Genomic DNA, 5,692 nt, shown 5'->3' with positions numbered 1-5,692 from the left:
TGCTGTTATGAATGAATGCCCTATAGTCCTATCTGTTCAAGCGTTATTGACAAGGTTGAAGTTTTTCTGAAAAGTGGATCAAACTGTAAAGTCAAGATCAGAAATATTTATACCTGTTGAAATGTTTTGTAACAATTAATACTCCTGTGAAATTAAATGCCCTAGCATCAAATGTTCAAGTTATTTCCAATGCTTAAGCTTTTGTAGACAAACAAACAGCTAGGCAGACAAACGAACAGAACAAAAAGTATATACCCTCGTATCCTTGATAACAAGGGCATAAAAATAGTGTAAATACCTTATGTGGTCAAAAGAACATTGTTTCTATTGGAAAGTAGAGTATTAAGTAGACAAATGACTTTTCATGTAATCACATTTACATTTTTTTAACATAAAAATACTTTCTTTACAGTTTTTTCTTCTTTAATACACCTAATACAAACTTGTAAAGACAATTAATTTTATTATGTACATGAATATGAAAATTATTAATAGCATGTATAGCCAAATGGAGAACGGCCTAATATTACATGTAGTAGACATGATAATATCAGCTGATCATGTCAATCTGTCTGTTTGTTGATTTCTCGAGAATTTTCACTCATATCGAGACGCAACCACTTTCAATTGGAGGGCCGCAAATTTATGTCTTTACTAAACACTCATTGCCGTTGAACAGTAAGAGATCTACTGCGACACGGGGTCTCAGTTTATACGGTCCCACCCGATGGACCGGATTCCTCGTCTTGCAGTGAATGTGAATCCACGACTCTAGAACAGACGCTTCAACCATAGCGCCACGCGGGCGACCACGACCAACTTGGTCCTAGATCATGTACGCAAATTATGTATATTGCACAAAAAAAATGCCATACTTAAGCCGTCCCTAATTAAAAAGCTTTTATAAATTTGCATTAGTAGACTGTTGTTGTATGCTAATTAAGAGTTTCAGTCTGAAGAGAAAGGAACATTGAGATATGAAGTTCTTCCGATACCAGGAATAACTTGACAGATTGTCCAAAGATAGAAAGAAAAAGAAGCGAATAAAATATTACACCATATTCACTCAAAAGAATAAAGTGAAAATATGATAATTAAATTTCATTTCACGTTTTGCCTCAGTGTACATACATATAATTATGATGATTTTGTCTTAGGCGAGATATCCTTGAGAAAGAGGAAACAGAGAAATCAAATTCAGGAGGAAGGACATGGATAAAACGATACAGAGACAGGATCAGACGTGTCTCAAGATAGTGGAGAAACTGACCAGTCCACAACTGAACCTCGACGAAAAAGAAGAGCTCCAGGAAAACTGGTAGCTGTCAGGAAAAGTTACTCCCCATGTACCACCAGGTGGCGATACACTTCGCTGACCTCCATGACACTCAATCATCTTCTTTTAATAAGGCTGAGAATCATAATCTTGATAGATGTATAAGAATTAAATTGCCTTCCTTTAATTGATAAAAGCATAATATGTATGCAATGCTTTTTACTTAAAAAATCACTCTTTTTCGGTTGACAGCTTGTTTCAAAACAATGCAGAGGTTGCCACGGATTCCATCGTCCACATCATACAACACATGACCTTAAGTCAAAGGTCAGAGGTCTTCAGACTACTGGCCAACATGGACACATGACGAGTATGACAATTAGAATTTTGTTATTTTATTTAGTTCAATATTCTACATATATATATAAAGGTTTGCCAATGTTTAAAGAAGACTATTTTTGTATTCATAAATAATCTCATTTTCAATGTTGAATAACAATGATAAAGTGCAAAAGCTTAAACCAAGATGTAAATATTCTAAACATTTATTTACTGCCTTGTGAACAAAGTTCTAGATGTGATATATTTGTAAATTAAATATGTTAATCACTTACCCGGTAATGCCTAGGTCACATTTCCCGGCCGGTAGCCGTAGACCGGTGGTAATCGGCAGTAGTCCGTAGTGTTAACGATGCCCAAACATCGGTCCACATCGGCCTAGTAGTCCTAAAAGTATCAGTCACATTATCCAGCGATGTGCATACGATGGGCAACCAATGCGTTTTATGAGAAAAATGGCGTGGTTGCCAGCCGGACTTACAAAGGCCCAGCGATGCATTGCTAATCATAAAACGATGTTCCAGGATAATCGGCCGATGCATCGCCCATACATTGGTGAACATCGTTCATACATCGGTCGACTACGGGCCAATGTTTGGTCGAACATCGACCGATGACGGTCGTTATCTGTTGAACACCACTAAACTCCCTAATGACCTCAGATTCAACGGATATTGGACGATGCTCGGTCATACATCGGCCGATCCTTAAAAGATGTGTTAATGATGGGATGCCGATGAGGAGCGATGTGAGGCATCGTTGGAGACATCGCTGAATTTTAACTACGAATTATTTCCTACCGATGACCCCACCGATTCGCAAAAAAATACTCAAGTCACCGTCCGATCACCGTCCGATCACTAGTGGTGCCCGACCGGCAACCACGCCATTTTCATCGTATTCCCCATCGTTGGATAATGTGACTTATACTTAATATAAACTACTCTAAATATTTAAAGAATTCTTTTTAAATTATTTCTGTTGCCCACAGAAAAATCTTTCTTCTCAGGACCTTTCTTGACTCACTTATATCTTAAAACTTGATCTTATCTTTGATCTGTTTAAAGAAAATTAATTCATGCACATATATGCTCATAATGAAACAGTTGTTACAGCTAATAGCTGTAAGCTGCGGTAGGAGTACGTATATGTGTACCAAAAGTGAAGATACCGTATTTTTTCTCAGCCTGCCACTGCTAACTGTGACTGCCAAACTGTTTACTACTGGTGATTACGTGCAAGTATACACATCTGTGCCAACAGTGAAGATAATTTATTTTTTTCTCTGCATATTTCATTGAAAAAAAAACCATTTTGTAAAATCACTGGTTTGACAATATCTCTTGACAGATTTACCATACATTTCTCGATAATTAATCCAAGAAATTGTTGTTGTTGATGAAAACAACAGTTTTTACCTGATTAACATCGATATTTAAAAAAAACAATAAGTAAGAAATGAACAACAATGTTAAAAAAGTTCTCTAGGAAATAAACTTGGTTGGTCACGTGATCAAATCCTGTGAAGCCCTTAAGGCTTCTCAGTAGATTTGATCATGTACAAACTAAAAGTTCATTTCCCAGTGAACTTTTTAACGTTGTTGTTTATCACATATTTACATTTGAAACGAATACATTGAGAGTTAAATTGTATTTATAACACGGACGGGCCAAGGTACTGCCATGTAGTGACGCGCAATAACCTTGTTTGGTCTAAATATCACATGCATATTAGGCCTCTTTAGCTCCTTGCCTCACATTTACCCATATCAGACAGGAATATTAAGTCGAAAAGTGAACTTGAGATCAAACGTGAACTCGTCTAAGTTTTATGGCCCCCTGGTGAACTAGCGCTCGACGAAATTTACATTCAGGTAGAATTATCACTAAATTAACTCAGCTCACTTTAAAAGTCTTCACACAGAGAAAACAAATAGAAATGGAAATTTTGTGTGATATAACGAACTAGATCTTATGTTATACACAGGTGCTTGAGGACAGGACCCCCCCCCCCCCCCCAAATATAGACCCCCGGGCCTGTTAGACTTTTTTCACATAAATTATATATGGATGACACATTTGTGATAGAATCTATCCTATCAATTCAGAAAATTTGCTTAAACTTACATTTTATAAAAATATCTACCCTCTCTATATATAAATTAACAAGGTTGCCAACTTCGTCTGCAAACCGAGAGGCACTGCCGAGAATTTTGGTTGAATCGTCTCATAAATCTAAACAAAGCCCTAAAATCAACAACTCATATTGTAGATTGAATATTCTTTTCATTAACCACCAACTCTCATGAAGGTTAAGGCACTTTAACAGTCGTTATGACCAAGTTTTCGAAAGGATGTCAGGCTACAGTCAGCGTTTTTGCTTAGTGAACGGAAGTGACGAGGAGACGACTTTTTACCAAAATACACAGTTCTGCAGAAAGTCTGAGACACTGTTTTGAAGTAAACTTTTGAAGAAATTTGGTTGATATACACTTTAAAAAATGTCTTTCAAATGTATTCGGAGAATAGAGTTCTAAACCGCTGATGCAAATGAAATGTCTCTAATTATTTTTCAAATACCTGATTTGCATGTGAGAGTTATGCCCTTTTAAAAATGCAATTTATAAAAATATCTTCTTTTCATTAGATATTTGTGTAAATCTACAAAACGTTTGAAAATAAAATTTTGATAAAGAATTCATACAAAAAAACAAGAATATATCTATTGTTGATATTTTACACGTATATTTGGGTATATGGGGAACATCGGGAATTAGTCCTCTCCTTATTACTTCCGTTCAATAAGCTTTTTTCGGAGTTGGCAACCTTGTTGATTTTTATATAGAGAATGTAGGGTAGATTTAATAGAACGTTTGTTTTAGGTAAATTTTTCGATTTGCTGGTTTAGATCTTATCACAAATATGGCAATGACAGATTTTTTATGAGAAAAAAATCGAAAAAGCCCAGGGGTCTATATCGAAGGGGGGGGGGGGTCCTGCCCTCAAGCACCTATGATGTTATATGCTTAATTCTCTTTAAACGTATAAGGCCATCAGAAGTTGAAATACCAAAAAAACATTCGGGTGCAATTGAAAACTGAAACACCCTCATACATAAAATATAAAGAATGAGGTTTGACGTATTGAAAGATTTTTTGAAATATGAATCTAAAGTTCAAAATAAATATATATTGGAGGACAGAAGTCACGTCATTATAATTTTTATGTAATATCGATCTGCAAGAATATTTTCATAATTTTTTTGTGTTCTCCCTGGGATTATCGGAAAACATCCACAGAAGGGCTGTATATATACTAATCAAAATTTCTAAGTCTCCACGTAAGTTTTTGTTTTACACCGCTCTTATATTGAATAATTCAGACAATATAAATTGAAAACTATAAAGGATAAGAGGAAGCAAAATATTTTTTTTTCACTTAATCTAATTATATTGAAGGACTTTAACACAAAATGCAGAAGAGTGAAGGCTCCCTTGAATTAAAAATTCGCAACGTTCAATACTGTTTTTATCCTCCGTGCAAACGAAATACAATGAAGCGCATTGAAGTGGTAAAATTTTCCTTTCGAATGGAACGTTTTGAGCTATCTTTAGAGTGTTTATTGTCATCTAATGACACGCCCATTTCTTTTGAAATCGATAAGTTGTTTCTTCAAATACCTGTAGAACAGGTTTTCCATAAATATAATAGCCAATCAAATTGAGGGTCTAAATAAACACCGAGTAAACACGTGTTCGACCGAAACATGTGTTGTTGGTAACTTCAATAGACATGATAAGTTCAAAAATATGTACATATTCGTTGCAATTTGTGTTTTACAGAAGTGGTTAGTCTCTAACTCCCTCTTCTAATTTTTTTAAAGCTCCATTTCAGTGTAACTCATGATGCTTGTCGCGAAGAATGGGGTGTCCTAAAACTACGACGAATATTTCTTTCTCGTTTCTAAAAATATGGGCGTGTCATTATGTTATAATTGACGTTCAAAACATGACTCAGAACTTTTCATTCAAACGGAAAATTTTACCACTTCAATGCGCTTCATTGTAAGATCAAGAC

Source organism: Saccostrea cucullata, unplaced genomic scaffold (genome assembly GCF_032062105.1).
Source record: "Saccostrea cucullata isolate Sc308-1 unplaced genomic scaffold, CSIRO_AGI_Scuc_v1 ctg5163, whole genome shotgun sequence".
In the NCBI taxonomy this organism is placed as follows: domain Eukaryota; kingdom Metazoa; phylum Mollusca; class Bivalvia; order Ostreida; family Ostreidae; genus Saccostrea; species Saccostrea cuccullata.
The sequence above is the reverse complement of the archived record's forward strand: the minus strand, read 5'-3'. Positions refer to the sequence as shown.